Raw genomic sequence first — 17,725 nt, 5'->3', positions numbered from 1 at the left:
TGAGCTGGGTGGGATGTGGAAACCGGCTATTGTAGCACCGGTGGCCTCATCCTTCTTACTTCTCCTTCCTACTCTGTCATTCTATGATGCAGCACACACTGCAAGAACACTGGGCTTCATTTGCCATTGGTTTATCAATTCTCTGTTATTTGTTATCCACCTTCAGATCTTCTACTGTAGCATCAGAACACAGACTAAGACTTCCAGGTCCCTTCCCTAAAGTTTACAGGTGAGTCTCGTTTTATCCACGCTTCCTAAAGGCCTGGCTGTGTTGAGGACAGGGTCCGCTGGGCCACTGACAGGAGAGGGCACTTGTAGTATCGGCAGGTTGAGAATCAAGACACAGCTACCAACTAGACAGAAAGCACAAGAGTATAGCTGGAAGTCTGCCAGGGACATTGCCTCTAAATGCCTGAGTCTAGCTGTTTTGTAAAGTGTGTTTTATTGTCGGGTGGTGGTGGTGGCACACACCTTTAATGCCAGCACTCAGGAGGCAGAAGCAGGCAGATCTCTGTGAACTTCGAGGCCAGCCTGGTCTACAGTGCAAGTTCTAGGACAGGCTCCAAAGTTACACAGAGAAACCCTGTCTCGGAAAGAAAAGAATGTGTTTTTATTAATTTTAGGGCTGTAAGGAAAGAGATTACCCCTACCTCTTGGTTATTTCTTCTCCTAAAATATAAATAATATAACCCCGAACATCAAAGACCACACAGTACGATCCATGAAGCAGGCCTGAAACACCTGTCAACTCCAAACATGATAAATTACAGTGAAAATTATTTTGGTCTGTTTTTTGTTTTGTTTTGTTTTGAAGATAAAGACTCACTATTAATCTAGGCTAACCTTAAATATATGGTCCAGGTCGGTCTTGAACTCATCAACCTCCTGCCTCAATCTCTCAAATACTGGGATTACTGGCCCATGCCACCACAATCAGTTGTACAATGAGAATCTCTAATATACCTCTTAGTGATAAGAAAAAGTCAAGTTGAATTTGTAGGTACACTTTAACATAAGGTAGTCAACCACAGAGGATTTAATGCAGTCTGAGATATTTGCTTGCTCACTAATCATAGCCCACTAAAACCAGGACCAATCAATCACACAGCCCACTAAAACCAGGACCCAGTCACAGCCCACTAAACCCAGGACCCAAATATGAAGCAGTCAGTCTCTCCATGACACTACATTGTAAACGGAGAAGGAGCTTTTCTGTCCTGATCACCTGGTCTCAAATAAACACACAAAAGCTTATATTAATCACAAAATACTTGACTTATAGCTCAGGCTTATTACTAACTAGCTCTTACAATTTAAACTAACCCATTTCTATTCATCTGTATTTTGTCACATGGCTTGTGGCTTTACCTGTCCCCTAGCATTTTGTTTCTCTGGCAGCTGGCTCACGTCTGTCTCTCTCCCTGACTCCACCCTTCGTCCTCCCTTTATTTTCAGTTTGGCTTTCCGGCCTACACTTATTCTGCCTTACTAAAGGCAAAATCAGATTTATTATTAACCAATGAGAGCAATACATATTCATAGCATACTGAAGGATTACCCCACAGCACTACATGACCAACTTGATTCAGGACAGTTTTTCTAAATAATTCCCAGATTATAGCCGATTTACAGAGACCAACAGACACCAAAGGACAATGAAAGGTGGGCACTTTGTATGTGTGGTGGTTTAAATGAAAATGATACCCATAGGGAGTGGCATTATTAGGAGGTGTGGCCTTGATGGAGGAAGTGTGTCACTGGGGGTGAACTTTTAGATTTCAGATGTTCAAGTCAGGCCCAGCGTCTCTCTCTCTCTTCCTGCTGTCTGCTGTCCAGATATAGAATTCTCAGCTACCCTTCTTAGCACCACAGCTTCCCAAGCACTATCACCATGATGATAACGAACTAAGCCTATGAACTGTAAGTCAGCCCCAATTAAATGTTTTCCTTTATAAAAGTTGGGAGGATAAAAAAGAAAAACCAAACAAGCAAACAACATTAACAAAAAGAGTTGTGGTTGCGGTGTCTTCACAGCAATAGAAGCCCTAATTAAGAAAGTACGGAAATCCATCTGCTAGCATTATACCCAAAGGGCAGTGTTGGGCATGATGGGCTTCTCAATGACAAGAGAACAAAATAAACTAAAGAAGGAACGGATAAAAGTTGAGATGGCTCTTGAACAGAAAAAAATAATAAACGTATAATTAAAATTCTATTGAAAGTAGCTAAAAATCCCATTTCTTGATTGAGAGAACTTAAATATATTCTGGAGCATTCAAAGTAGACAGTTTCTTTGCCCCAACTCTACCTCAAGTCAATAAAAACAGGAAAAGAATTCATTGTGCCCTAATGAGGAAAAAAACTGAATAAATTATGGCAATTCTGTACTGAGAACATTCCACAGCTGCTGACCTACAGCAACAGTATCCCAGACACTGTCACAATAACCAAGTCATACACAGAAGCTGCGGGATGGGTTACAGGGACTGAGGCCATCCACAGTCCACTCTCCTCAGGTGAAAAAGGACCAACACGGGTGAGCTGAGGAAACAGGACCCCGCACTCTCCCGTCCTTTCACACAGTGGCTCTCATGAGGCTCTGCACACATCTGCTCCAGCTGTTCCTTCCCGTCACTGCCCATTGCAGCAACGCCGCCGGTAACCCCTCAAGTCTACCAAAGCAAGACAACCCTGGTTCCTGTGACTAGCTCATTTTCCTTTACTCAGTTATTCCAGGGAGTTCTTGAACATCACCATGCCCTTGGCTTCAAATATAAATATAACCTAGACAAAATTGCCCAGGTTACATCGTCTCTAGCCTAGACACTTCCCCCAACTCCTAGACTCTCAAAACAACTGAAATGCAACTTGCCTGAAAGAACTAGAAGTTAATGACCTTCCCATGACCTTCCCAAACTGGTTCTCACCTGGGATATCCAGGGGGCAAATCTAGTGCTGCAGTAGGCTTGGAGGCCCCTGAAGATGGCTATCAGGGCTCTGTGGAAGCCCATTAAAGGAAAGCATTCTTCCAGATAAAAGATGGATTCTACCTCTGGCCCTGGGCAAACAGATGACATTTTAATCTGCTCCAAAGATTAGATCACTAAATGCTATAGTGGGCCCGTCAATCACCTGGCCAAGAGACCATTGCCTCAGGAATGCTAATTCACCCTAAATCGTGATTAGGAGGTGGGAGGAATTCCCTTAGTGGAGGGTACTAATCCCCTGTGCAGTCACCCACAGAGCTTCCCTCAGGTAGCCCTGTGACCTTCCACCTTTCTGCATCACTCAGAAAAGCACAACTTTCCCCCTTGTTTCCTCTCCTTTTCTCTCAGATATTGGCCAAAGCCTGGGCACGCTCTTCCAGATTCTCGAGCTTTCTCACCCTTTTTCTCTAAAGCCTCCCTCCCCTCCTGCCATGCGGCTGCTTGTCTGCCATGAGGCAATTTGCTGACCCGTTACTGAACCTGTTTTCTTTTTTTTTTTTTTTTTTTTTTTTTTTTTTTTTTTTAATTTATTTATTTATTAAAGATTTCTGTCTCTTCCCAGCCACCGCCTCCCATTTCCCTCCCCCTCCCCTAATTAAGTCCCCCCCCCCTCAGCCCGAAAAGCAATCAGGGTTCCCTGTCCTGTGGGAAGTCCAAGGAACCCCCCACCTCCATCCAGGTCTTCCTCATCTCCATCCCTTCCTCCTAGCAACTACTGAGATTCAGTTTTCCTGATCTGTTGTTTTTCTTTCCAACTCTAATAAGGATGTCCTTGAGCACCCTACCAAGTCCCTTCCTAAATTCTTTTATTAAGGACTGGCTGGACAAGCAGTGGGCACTCAGTAAAGATTTCAACAGAAACATGCCTTGTCACCTAATTCCTGAAAATAACTGTGTCCTTTGTGGTGGACACAGCAAGCTCTCGTCCCTTAATGCTAGCCCTGCCCCCCTTACACATCCCTTTCCCCCCAAAATGCTTCCCACACCAGGCTTCATGTGCCTGCTTGCCTGTGAAGAGTTTCAGTTTCTTCTCTACGCCCACCCTGAATTCTCATCCCTCTGTCTTGCAAGCCAGCCTCCGCCGGTGGGCTCAGGTCCCTGAGCCCCTCAAATGTCTTCTTTGCTGCCAAGACAGTGGGACCTTCAAGAGCACAATCTCAAAACAACTACCACTAATGATCGAAGAGCCAGCCTTGACTGCGGCACACTTCACTTTCAGCTTCCTGGTTCCTCGGTGACATGGCGACGAGCCCACAATTATCAACAAGATCATCACAGCTCTCGCTGATCTCCAAACCCTTCCACAAACATCTTGTCATATGACTCTCTGTTGGAGGCAACCATTCGCCAGCCAGAAAACTGGGACCATGTGGCTACATGGCTCATTCCCGGTTAGCCGGCAGATAAGACCTGCCCTCTAATCCTCCAATTCTTTTCTATTACCTTACACGCGTGGGTGCTATGCCTGCATCTATGTATGTTCACACTAACATGACTGGTGCCCGCCAAAGTGGGAAGAGGACATCAGATTCCCTAGATGTCATAGATGGCTGGAAGTGGCCATGTGGGTGCTGGAAATCAAACCTGGGACCTGGTTTGAATAGAGAACTGTCCCCATAGGCTCACATTTGAATAGCTGGCTTCCAGTGGGTGGTTGTTTAGAAGGATTAGGCGTGGCCCTGCTGGAGGAAATATGTCACAAGGGGCAGGCTCTGAGGGTTCAACATCATTCTCTCCGCCTCCTACTTGTAGGTCAGAAGACTGAGATGTGAGCAGTAAGCTGATTCCGCTGCTGTTTGACTTTGCTGTACCATCATAACTCTAACGCTCAGAAAACATAAACGCTTTTTTATAAATCACCTTCATTGTGGTTTTTCTTCCCAGAAATAAAAAAATAACTAATATCTGGGGTGGTTTTTTTTTTAGTGATTTACCTATTTTTATCTTATGTACACTCGTGTCTGTATGAGGGTGTCAAATCCCCATGAGCTGGACTACAGACAGTGGTGAGCTGCCATGTGGATCCTCTGGAAGAGCAGTCAGTGCTCTTAACTGCTGAGCCATCTCTCCACCCCCCTAATACCTACTCTTAACCACTGAACCAACTCTCCAGCCCCTGTCCCCTGATTGTTCAGCTGTCCTCACCCTATCCTTTCTCACATCAGTGTAGGCAGGATTATCAGAAGCTGACCACTCCACTGTACCAATCTTCTTCCCATGACCCTGGGACCTTTATTTCATGAGTGACATCAACATGCCTGATGTGGGCTAATTGGTTTTAGAGGTTAACGGAAGGTTTCATTCCAAAGCTCAACAACTCTTCTTACAAAGGCCAACTCCCGCCAGGGAAACCTAGATCTCCTGGATCTTCAGAGCTGTCCTATCTGAGCACTACTCAAATTCCCGATGGTCTGGAGGGACAGTGGGTTCGTGAAGAAAGAATCATGGAAACTGGAATATGTTCCCTCGACTGTGTCTTCAAAGCACAACCACACCCAGACTCTCCCATGCTCATGGGACCAAATGCCAGGAACTGCTTTGGACTCAAGAGGGAGAAAAACAGCTAGGAAGGGAAGAAGAGAAAGCCTCAGGCCTTCTGGAAACAAGCACGCAATCCCACTCAGCCTGAGTTTCTCTTCTGTCTTCAGGGAGAGTTCCCTCTCCCTGTCATCCCAAACTACTTTCCTGGGTCACAAGACCCAAGCAATCACTGATCAATCAAAACCTTTGAAGCAACTGAACTGAGATGGCCCTTCCTCTTTTCCCTGTCATGGCTACAAAAAGGGCTCAAACAGCCGACTTGCTTGTTTTTGTTTTAAACAAATGTTTCAATTCTATCCGTTTGTGTGCCTGTGTGTGCACAGGCATAGGTAAGCCACAACTTAGGAGTCAATTCCCTCTTTCTACTATGAGAAAACACAAGATCAAACTCAAATTGGAAGGCTCAGTGGCAGGTGCCTTAGCCACGGTCTCATGTAGCCCAGACTGCGCTCAAATTCACTATGCATCCCCAGGAGGATGCTCAGTGGTAATTACATTTCCTAATTTTGTGTGCATGTGTGCACTGGGGTAGGGGAGTGCACACCAGCTTTCCACTTATGGAATCATCTCTCTAGCCCCAAATTCATTCTGTATCTGAAACTGGCTCTGAACTCCTGATCTTCCTGCCTCGATCTCCTGAGTTCTGGGATTACAGGTGTGAAACTCCACACCCAGGTCTTTCAGCCTCTCTCCGTCCCCCAGTCTGGATGCATTTCTCCTTCACTTCCCCCCATTCTCTGCCCATCCTACAGTTCCAATACTCAGGCCACAAAGACATGACTTTCTTGCCTGCCTCTCACCCAGCTGAAATTTCCTGAACATTTCAAAGGGAAGGCTCATCATAGGCACTTTGAAAGACCAAGAGATAATCCAGAAATAGTCTCTGTGCTCCAAAGACTGAGAACAGCACAGGGACAAGACACCTGGTCACAAATCCCTTGAATCCAATGACAGAGTGAAGGAAAGAACGCATGTCTTGTCCTTCCTACTGGGAAGCAGAAGCCATTGGAATGGCACGTGAATAAGAAATGGGCAAAAGAGAGGAAAGATGGCGAAGCAGTGTGGGCCAAGGCAGGGCAGTTCAGGCTGGCTGCACGAGAGGAAAGATGGCGAAGCAGTGTGGGCCAAGGCAGGGCAGTTCAGGCTGGCTGCACGAGAGGAAAGATGGCGAAGCAGTGTGGGCCAAGGCAGGGCAGTTCAAGCTGGCTGCACGAGAGGAAAGATGGCGAAGCAGTGTGGGCCAAGGCAGGGCAGTTCAGGCTGGCTGCACGAGAGGAAAGATGGCGAAGCAGTGTGGGCCAAGGCAGGGCAGTTCAGGCTGGCTGCACGAGAGGAAAGATGGCGAAGCAGTGTGGGCCAAGGCAGGGCAGTTCAGGCTGGCTGCACGAGAGGAAAGATGGCGAAGCAGTGTGGGCCAAGGCAGGGCAGTTCAAGCTGGCTGCACGAGAGGAAAGATGGCGAAGCAGTGTGGGCCAAGGCAGGGCAGTTCAGGCTGGCTGCACGAGAGGAAAGATGGCGAAGCAGTGTGGGCCAAGGCAGGGCAGTTCAAGCTGGCTGCACTTCTGCTCTTGCTGTCACTGGCTGCATCTGATCACTAACATGCCAGACCTTGCCTAGTGTGTGATATGCCTAACCTGAGCACCATCCAACTGGGATGCACCAGTTGCGACCTGTTCTAATGGTCAGTACCTGAGCACTGTAGAACTGTTAAAAAAAAAACAAAACATTAACGTGCTGGGCATGGTGGCACAAGCCTTTAATCCCAGCACTCAAGAGGCAGAGGCAGGTGGATCTCTGAGTTCCAGGTCAACCTGGCTACAGAGCAAGTTCAGGACAGTCAGAACTACACAGAGAGAACCTATCCTTAAAAAAAAAAAAAAAAAAAGTAAGAAACAAACAAAACAAAAATCAAACAAACCTCAAGGGGCTAGAATGACGGCTCCGCAGTTAAGAGCAATTGTTGTATCCAAGTGGCAGTTCAGAACAGTCTGAACTCCAGTTCAAGGATATCCAAGGCCCTCTTCTGACCTCCAAGGGTACCAAGGCACTAGACATCCACATGGTTCAGACATACATGCAGGGGAAAAAAAACCATACACATAAAACAAAATAAAATATTTGCTAAAAAAAAAATGTAAACCGGACAGAGGTGCTACATGCCTTTAATCCCGGCATGTGGGAAACAGAGACAGGTGGATCTCTGTGAGTTCAAGGTCAGCCTGGTCTACAGAGCAAGTTCCAGGACAGGCTTCAAAGCTCCACAGAGAAACCCTGTCTCAAAAGACCAAAACAAATAATAAATAAACAATAGTAATATAAATAAAAATTTTTAAAACATTAACTTGCTGAGCAAGGTAGCACACGCACTTAAGCTCAGCACTCAAGAGGCAGAGGCAAGATCTGAGTTTGAAACCAGCCAAGGCTACATCGGGAGACCTTATTTCAAAAAGCAAAAAAAAAAAAATCAACAACAAAAAATTAACTGGCTGAATCCTCACAATAAGTCAATGACATATGAATTATAATTATCCTTATTTTATGGATGAGGAAATCAAGGTGCAGAGATTAATGACGGATGGGGAGGGATGGAAGAATCCAAAGTGGGCACCCCTGTGTTAGAGCCACAGACTGCCCTCTGCTCACCTGGCCTGGTTAGAGAATACTAAGCACAGGCAAGCACGGAAGGAAAGGCCCTGGAATTCTCAACAACTGAAGCAAGGAAATAACGCACAATGGGAGCAAGCTGAGCCTGTCCAACCTTTTGACAACGACACACTGTCATCTTGTAAGTTTACACCTGAGAAAAGCTCAATCCAGTTTTTTTTTTTTAAAAAAAAATTGATTTTGGTTAGGGCTTTTTTCCTAATTTTCTTCCCTCACTAATGTAGCCCCAGGGCACGCCTGCTCCGAAAGTTCCTACTGAGCCAGCGGGCAGGGCAAGGCAGCAGGGAGCAGTTAGTGGAGGCCTATAAAGGAAGTAGACGATTTAGGCTGACAAAACCGAGGTTCGGTCCGAGAAACACAACCTCCACAGACGCCCGCTGACTATCGGGCAGGGATTGAAATCCCAAGAAAGAATGTGCCTAGCTTGAATTTAGCTATCCCTCCCCCACATCTGTTTGCTACCTAGTTACGCCTGAGCCCACGGGAAGTGGAGAACCAACCCCAAGAGTTCCTCGGGACTCTGGAACGGGGGCGCAAGCGGGGGCGCAGGGATTCTAGCTGGATAAACGATAAGGAAGGCAGGCAACACAACACTTAGCACGACCCCTCGTTCTCCAGACCGCTTGAAAACCTGCCTTATATAAACCCCGGGTGGCAGGTCCAGGAACCCGCGCTCTGCAGTTCCGGAGCAAAGTTCCCAAAGACAGCCTTCTCGGCCGGCTAAAGCTTCTCCCGGAAGAGCACCGAACTGAGGAGACCGCAACCACCCTCAAGCCCGCTGAGGTCCCCAGGTTCACCTGCCCTGACTCTGCCCAACTCCGGGCCCTGGCCTCGGGCGACCCTCGCACTCCGCACTGAGCGCGAACACTCAGCACGCGCAGGCAGCCAGCTGGGACCCTCACTCACCTGTCACCGGGGACCTGGGCGCTGAGTTCTACTTGGAGCTCCTTCCCACAGTCGCTTTTCCTTTTCCGGATACCGACCCGCGACCGACTACGTACCACTGGAGGAGCCCGCGGGGCGGAAAACTCTACGGGCGCGGTCGCCTTAGCGCGCCGGGGCGGAGCCACTTGGGAGAGGAGGGGCCTCTCTGAAGGGGCGGGGTACGCGGGACCACGCCCACAGGTGAGGTCTGCGGTCTGCGCTCCTGCGGGGCTCAATAGGAAGCCCAGCGCCTGCTCGCTGTACAGAGGCTCTCTAGATCCCTAGAGAGTGGGACATTCATCCGGCTGTATGCTTTTAGACATCTGACAGTGAAGAAAACTTTAAAAGGTCACACCACGTGTACTGTAGGAGAAACTTCATAATGGAAAACATTACCAACTGCCTCAGCTGGGAGATCAGGGCCAACATCAACAGTGATTTTCTGTCGCATGGTGTCTCCCTCTCAATGACACATGATTCAGTGTAATCGTGCAAAAACGTCAGACAAGCTCCACTTGAGGAATTCACGACTGTCCAAAACTGTCAAGGTCATCAAAAACAAAAGCCTGAGAAGCTGTTCCATCAAGATATGAAAACTAAACAGTGTGACATCTTGAATGGGATCCTGGGGGGGGGGGGCATTTTAGGTTAAAAAAAAAGACATTTGAACATTTTAATAACAATACATCAGTATTGGTTCATTCATTATAGCAAAAACACTAGTATGTTAACGACAGGAGAAAACCCTATTTATGGTAACTCCATGTCTTATCTTCCTAATCTTCTCTATAAATCTAAAAGCATTCTAAAAGTAGTGTTTGGGGTTATTTTTGTTTTTTGTTTGTTTGTTTGTTATTAGAGAAAGGTCGTGTAGTAAAAACATGATTGTGTAACATATTTAAATGATAAAAATTGAGAGTCCTCTTTTTTATTTATCCCCATCTCACATTTAGGCACCTCCTTCCAACACTGTTTATGTGTGCATTGCTTAGTATGCTTAAGTAAACGGGTTGTTTATAAAACTGGCTTGCAATATTTTTTTCCTCTCTGTATCTTGTGGAGTCTTCAATGGGCGCCTCTGGATGAGTCAGGTTCTTCCTAAGGACTACACAGTATTCTCTCCACCTGGTGTGTGCTTCTTTCAGTGCCGACTTTTGACTTGCAAATACGTCATTAGTCATTTGTATTTCTGGAGCCCAATGAACAGTAGGAGCAGGAAGGAACCCTAGTAGTAGGCAGGTGCTTGGCTGCAAAGAGGGGTGGGACCTCCTGGCTACTGCCACACAGACCAGTCAGTCAGCTCTCTGGGGCTGTCATCACCGTGTATGGCCATGCTATCTCTACTCTCTCTCTCTCTCTCTCTCTCTCTCTCTCTCTCATCACCGTGTATGGCCATGCTATCTCTTCTCTCTCTCTCTCTCTCACACACACACACACACACACACACACCCCTGCAGGCACAGCTCCTTCCAGATTGGATAGCTTACTACCGACAGGAATGGGTGGGCAAGTGGGAAACTCAGGCCAAAGGCTCCATAGAAAGCACCTCCTGAACAAAAGAGGAGAAGAGGGGCAACAAGACCAGGAACTGCTCTATTATATTTATGGGGACCTTGGACTCACGTGAAGTTCATCACCAAACCAACTCAGTACTGTGGAGAGATTAGAATTCTGCAGATTCAAAGGCAAATTACTTTACCATTGGTTAGTTTTTGCATTCCAGAACCCCCATTCTTTATGTGAACTAGCATCTCATGATAATAAACAAAAACCTCTTAAAAGCTATTAATTTAGAATTAACATCTTGTGGCAATAAATAAAAACCTTAGAAACTATTAGCTTCCACAGATCCAAGAACTAAGAATGTCATCAGATAGCATTTGGGACTATGACTTGTTAATTCCAAAGATTTGAGGAGAAAGACCACCAACCAAAATCATCATGGCCAAATTAATTAAAACCAGCTTTTAAAAAAAAAAATTGTGTACAGGGGTGTTAGGAATAATCATAAGATGAGCCTCTCCAAAGCAAATAATTCCAATCAGACCAAATTAGACCAAATAAAAGATGCCCATGCTTACTGCAGCGCTCCCTGGTGGCCGGGAGAGCATGAGGGGAGAACCATGCAAAACCGGAAGACCACAAGTTCCTTTTTTGGGCAGCAGCCTAAAGAACCTGTGGGAGTGATCCTGACCCTCCCTGGGGAGGGGTCAGTGCTTGGCCGAACTTTCCCAGAGGTAGAGTTTGAAGCAAGGCAACTCCCAGGGGGAGGGAGCTTCCAAAGATGGTTGCTGGGTATTACAAAGGGGCTTTGACCCCCAAGGCAGGGTTCAAGAGGTCAGCCTTGGACTTAGAAAAGATAAGGACTTTTATAGCATAGGGGTAGAAGGTTTTCAAATGAGGGGTTTGTCAGGCAAATAGGTGGGGTTACAGGAGCAGAACTAAGTATAAGAAGTTGGTCACAACTTCCTGAAACAAAAACATGATTGTAAGGTGGTCATAACGTAATCATAACTGTTATGCCCAAATCCACGAAGTCTCCGCAAAAGCCAACAAGGAGACTGAGTCCTGTAAGTAAAAGCAAAGAGCCTTTATTTTAATCAAGTTTGCAAACTCGGTCTCTCCACATGTCTAACATATTGGAATAAAAGGAGAGCCCTGAGCTCAGTTAGAATTGGGTTTTTATAGTAGTAAAGGTGGGGGTGAGAGAGAGCCAGGGCTGTTACACAGAGAAGCCCTGTCAAAAAAAGAAAAAAAGGGAGAGAGAGATGAGTAGTATAGTTTGTCTTTACTATAAGGTGGCTTTCAAGTCTAAAATGGAGGCAGGCTGACTTATCACTGCCTCTCTGGAATACCCACCAAAAGTATTTTAAATTTGCCTGGTTTGACTTTCCTGGTTCTGTAAAGCCATAAAAACTTCATGAAACTGCTTTCCTGTATTTCCAGCCTCACCTTTTTACTTTTCAACAAATCTGCTGGAGCCCTGGCTCAGAGTCAGTGAGGTGCTAGGGGTTAACAGGCACTACTGAGGGTTTACAGAGTCCCAGCCCAAAGGGCAGTGGCAAGAGTCACCCAGAGAACACTGGATGGGTGAAAAGGTGTGAAGCTTGTGCTTTAATCTCAATATGACATTTACTAGTGATGCTGTCTTAATCAGTGTTCCATTGCTGTAAAAAGACACCATGACCACAGCAACTCTTACGAAGGAAAACATTGAATGGGGGCTGATTTACTGTTTCTAAGGTTTAGCTCATTATCATCCTGGCAGGAAGCATAGCAGTACACAGGCAGACGTGGTGCTGGAGAAGGAGCTTGAGAGGTCTACATCTGCATCCATGGGCAGTAGGAAGAGAGAAAACACCTCTGGGCCTGGATTGGGCATTTGAAACCCCAAATCCCACCCTCAGTAACACACTTCCTCAACAAAGACCACACCTCCTAACTCTACTCCCTAAGCATTCAAATATAAGACTGTGGGGTCTATTCTTATTCAGGACACCCCAGATACATGCTGCCAGTTTGGTTTTCTTGCCTATAGTCTTCCAAAGGGTGACCCAACTTCACTGTGCTCAGGAATGACACAGACACAAGAGACAGTAAAATGCCTTATAAAGAAAGTCCCTCTATAGAGCTCTGGAATAGCATGGTATTGTCCATGCTTTCTTATATCAAGCTATTCAATACATAATGGTTAAGTGCAACTGAGGTGACTATCCCAGGGCTTGGGGGTTCAGGGCACAGGTATCATTGAAAGATCCTGCAAGAATGCTGGAGGGGGGGGGGGTAGAGTCGCTTGGATTTGATACCCAGAGGACAACTTATTTAAACAAAACAAAAAAAGAATTTGTGCCAGAGAGATAGTTCAGTAGTTAACTCTAGCTAGACATGGTAACTCAAGCCTTTAATCCCAGCACTAGAAAGGCAGAACTAAATGGATTTTTGTGAGTCCAAGGTCAGCCTGGTATGCATAGTTAGTTTTAAGTCAGCCAGATCCATATAGTGAGACCCTGTTAATTCATGTAACTCCAACTCCAGGGTAATTCAATGCCTCTGACCTCTGTAGGCATCTGTACACACGTGTGTGGGTGAGTGCACACACAACACACATTAAAAGTAAAAATAATTCTTTTATATTTTTTATTATTTAAAATGACTTATAAATTTAAAAATACTTGGTTCATATTCTTTCCCTCCTCCAAGTCTTCCCAGATTCTCTCTTCCTTCCTACCAACCCAACTCTTCTCAAAAACAACCCAAAAATCCAATACAACAACTAAATCCCCAAAAACTAGAAAACAAAAAACAACACCCCCAAAAAAACCCTGTAACCAAATAAAAGCATACACACACACACACACACACACACACACACACACACACACACACGTTCCTATAAGAAAAATAAGGCACAGCTGATGCACCCTTTAATCCAAGCACTTGGGAGGCAGAAACAGATTGATCTTTGTGAGTCTGAAGCAGCCTGGTCTACATAGTGAGTTCCAGGGCAGCCAGGGCTGCTACACAAGAAACCTTATCTCGACAAAACAAAAAAAGAGGCTGGAGATTTGGCTCAGGAGTTAAGATTACTTGCTGCTCTTGCAAAGGACCTGGGTTCAATTCCCAGTATCCACATGATGGTTAACAACCATCTGTATCACCAATCATGGGGGATCGAATGCCCTCTTCTAGCCTCCAAGGGTACTGCATGTATGTGGTTCATAGACATACACGCAGGTAAAACAGCCATATACATAAAATAAAAAAAATTTAAAAGAAAAGAAAAACAAGAGGTGGGAGGGAGGCAAAGAAGCAGAAAGACTGGATCTCAACGGGCTGAGACTGCTTTATTGGGATAGTGAAGGGCTTCAATCTTTCTGTGAGATGAAGTTTGAACATGTGTAGAAGGGCTAGGGGACATGTACACACACACACACACACACACACACACACACACACGGAGGTAGCAAACAGGAAATTATAGCTATTCTTTTGTGGTCTGACTAGAAGCAGGGTGGGTTGTTTTTGATACCTGGGCATACATATTGCCTCTGCCAGTGGAATGAAATGGTCAGGTTGGGGCTAAGTCATTCTTCATGGCTAGGGGCTGTTGCCCACTACATCCTGACTCAGTTCTCATGACCTGAGGCTGTCACCCAACAGTTCCTGTGGCTGTGTCTGTTGGCTCATGGCCGCTACTCCAGCACTCTGGAAGTTGAAGCAAACAAACGGCTGATGCAACTTGGAGGCCGTCTAGACTACACAGCAATTTTCAGCGGAGGGGAGGGGAATTCTTGCATTCTTAGCACAGCTAAGTCTCGTGGAGAAACAAGCACATCATCAGTGCCGCTTGTGATAAAGATCTGCAAGGAGAAGCCCCTGCACCAGCACCCGCAAAAAAGCTAAACACAGACTCACAGCTGTTTTCACAGCCCAGCTGGGAGCTGACAGAGACACTACTGAGGCTGGGGGGGGGGGGGGGCAGCCTGACCAATCAGTGAGCTCCAGGCTCACTGAGAGCCGTTGTCTCTAATAATAAGGTAAGGGAGTGACAGAGGAAGACTCCTGATGCTGACCTCTTGACTCCACACAAATCACATGTATATATTGCAGTGCATTAATTTTTAGTTATTTTTATCATGTTAATTTTTTTGAAATGGCTTTTTGCTCTAATTTCTGCTTTTATCTTGATGGTTGCTTCTCTTAGTTTACGCTGGTGTTCTGGTTTCTAGAGATCAACATCAGGATGAAGTGTTTTCAAAGTCTTCAGCAGTTTTCTAGTAAATGTGTCTAATTATACCCCCCCACACACACACACAATCTGGCTTTAGCTGCATCCCAAGTTTAAACACTCAGTACTTTTGTCACCTCTCAGGTTTAAATAAATTCTTTGGGAGGGCGTTGTTGGGATTTTATCCTTAATACTTGCTTTAGAAACACATTTTCAATTTTTATTTACAAATTTATGAGTTTTTTTTTTAAGAAATCAAACTTTTTGTTGATTTTTCCCTTTAGTGTTTGGAGATAAGAAAATCCACTCCTTTTAGAAGGACACCTTTCTTGGTGTCCTCATTTTTGGCCGTCCCAGTTTTTGTGAGTGTGGCTTCACAGTACATGTAAAGGTCCACTTGTAAATCTTCCTGTGAATTTTTCAGGCAGGCTATTTCGGCATTTAATCGAATTTTTCCTTTTGTCTCCTGTCCAATCTACTGATATCCAAGAAGGTAGATTCGTATTTCCCACTTTTACTGCTATCCAACAGCAGTGTTCATGTGGTTTACATCCTTTCTTCTCTCAGTATTGCTATTTCAGGTTGTTTCTTGGAAATAACATCAATTTTCACAAGGTTTCAAAAATTCATCTGAATATCAACCTTTAGGTAATGCATTTTATCAGTTCATATTGATAATGATGCACAAAAATATTTGGATTCGTTTTTGCCTTCTATGCAAGAGATACCATATGTTCACCTAGAACTCATTGTAGTCTTGTGAATTAATGCATGCTGGAATTCTTCCATCCTGACTGAGAGACAGCTGTTGCCCTAAAACCTTCAAAGTTTTCTGTTTCCTCCATTCCCCTCAGAGGCTTCCCCTGGCAGAGGAAGACCCCTCCAGGACCCTTTGCAAGACCATGTGGTTTCCAGAGCATCAAACTCAAGTAATAAGGCTTAGTAGTAAGCAACTTTATTCTCTGAGCCATCTCATTGGCCCTAAAAATATAATTTTGTTTTGTTTTTGTTTTTTGGGACAGGGTTTCTCTTTGTAACCTTGGCTGTCCTGAAACTCACTGTGTAGATCAGGCTGGTCTCAAACTCACAGAAATCCACCTGCCTCTATTTACCGAGTGCTGGGATTAAAGTTATGTGCCACCCAGTACAATTATTAACATTAGAATCCCCATATTTGAAAGAAGAGTCAATTATCAATGTCTTTATGAAGAAGGTTAAAACAATTATGTGAGGTGTAGAAACAGGGTTGCGTTTGTCTAGTGTGAATAGATGCTGAAGATATCAGTATCTGAAAGTTCATTAATATTTTACTTTAATTAGTGTTTTGTTAAATAGCGACTGCTATTTAACACGCTGTGCTATCTAAGACTTCCCTAATTATCTATATTGAACTTATCGTTACATTTATCTTTATGTGGCGAGTGAATTAGCATGTGGGTGCATTCATGTGGAGGTCAGAAAGCTACTAGTTTTCTCCTTCTACCATTTGAGTCCCAGGGATCAAATTCAGGTCATCAGGTTTGGTAGCAAGTACCCTTCCCTACTGAGCCATCTCACTGGCCCAACTGTCTGTGCTTTCAAAGTTTATGTTAAGTGTTCATTTATTGTAAGAGTATAAACTGATGACATGACCACTCCGTGGTATGGTTAGGGGAAGGTTTTCAGTGTAGTTATAAGAGCAGGGCAAAACAGGTGTCTGACCCAACAAAGGACCATTAATCAAAAACACCCTTATTCGTGGACAAAGGAGAGAGCATGTGCAAGGCCTGAGTCAGCCCCACAAATGTCTCAAGGACAAATTCTGCAACCTTCCCCCTTCTGAGTTATGTCTGGACTTGCCCAAACTTGCTCAAGTATGTCTAAAAATATTAATTCTGAACCTCAGCCAATTCAAAGTATCCTAGTGTCACTGCTACTTGCTTGACCAACTATACCTGAGAAGACCTAATTGTTCCTGAAATTGCCCTAGCTGTGCTTAAAAGAAGCCTGCATGTGCTCCTCCATTTTGTACAGGTGTTCGACCCCTGGTAATAAACACTCTTTGTTCTCACATACTATTTGAGTCTGGGATCTTCCTTCAGCATTTTCTTGGACCCTTACAAGACACTGAACAGGAAAACATCAATGTCCCTTGATATTATAGCTGATTCATAAAACTGTATAGAAATAATCTCAACATTAACAGCTATCATTCAAATTTTCATGTTAAAAGCCACAATGATGCCCTATGCTTATAGCCCCAACAACTAAGAGGGTGAGGATCAAGAGTTTGAGGCCACCATGAGCTATGTAGAGATCCTTTTTAAAACATAAAAAAAAAATAGGTGCATTTTCAGTTAAAATAGCTAACGTTTGCAGGATGTGGTAGCGCAGTCTGTAATCCCAGCTGTGGAGAAGATGGAGAGTTTGAAGTTAACCTGTGCTACATAGCAAGTTCCAGGCTAACCTGGACTATATAATGAGACCCTGTCTCAAAAACAAAAAGGTGGGGGGAAGAAAGGATCTGGGGATAAAGTTCAGTAAGCGAACACTGGCTTAGCATGTAAAGGCTCTGGGTTTGATCTTCAGTACTGGAAGAAAGGAAGGAAGGAGGAAGTGAGGAAAGGAAACAAACCATGGACCATCCACAGAAAACTGAAGCATCTTTCTGTTAGAAGGTGGAGCTATGAGGCCTCTATGACCCATTCATCATATGTTGAAGGACTCTCAAAGTTCCTCCGGCAGAAAAGCTCAGCTCTGCCTGTGAGAGCACCCTTGACCTTGCAGTTACGTGCTCTTCCTGATGCTTGGGTTTTCGTAAGAGTGTGTCTGAGTGCAGCCCCAACTCAGCTTATTTTTAAAGTATGACTCATCCCTTAATTGGCAGTGGAAAGTACCACTC

The 17,725-nt window shown here is 44.9% G+C and overlaps 1 protein-coding gene across 2 annotated transcripts in view; it reads right to left on the bottom strand.

The window, feature by feature from the left end:
• The window catches only part of Anxa11 (annexin A11), a 43,746-nt gene extending 34,497 nt beyond the window's left edge, over positions 1 to 9,249 (bottom strand). The window contains exon 1 of one of the 2 annotated variants that reach the window (XM_041662606.1): positions 9,099 to 9,249. The gene's annotated coding sequence lies outside the window, so the exon portion shown is untranslated. The remainder of the gene's footprint in view (positions 1 to 9,098) is intronic. The other variant, XM_041662607.1, reaches the window with a different exon arrangement.
• Between the last annotated feature and the right edge of the window lie 8,476 nt (positions 9,250 to 17,725).

The sequence above is a fragment of the Microtus oregoni genome, unplaced genomic scaffold (assembly GCF_018167655.1).
Source record: "Microtus oregoni isolate MIOR12 unplaced genomic scaffold, Mior012 000013F_ref0000133, whole genome shotgun sequence".
NCBI classification, from domain to species: domain Eukaryota; kingdom Metazoa; phylum Chordata; class Mammalia; order Rodentia; family Cricetidae; genus Microtus; species Microtus oregoni.
Note: the sequence above shows the minus strand (reverse complement) of the source record. Positions and strands in the feature narration are given on the sequence as shown.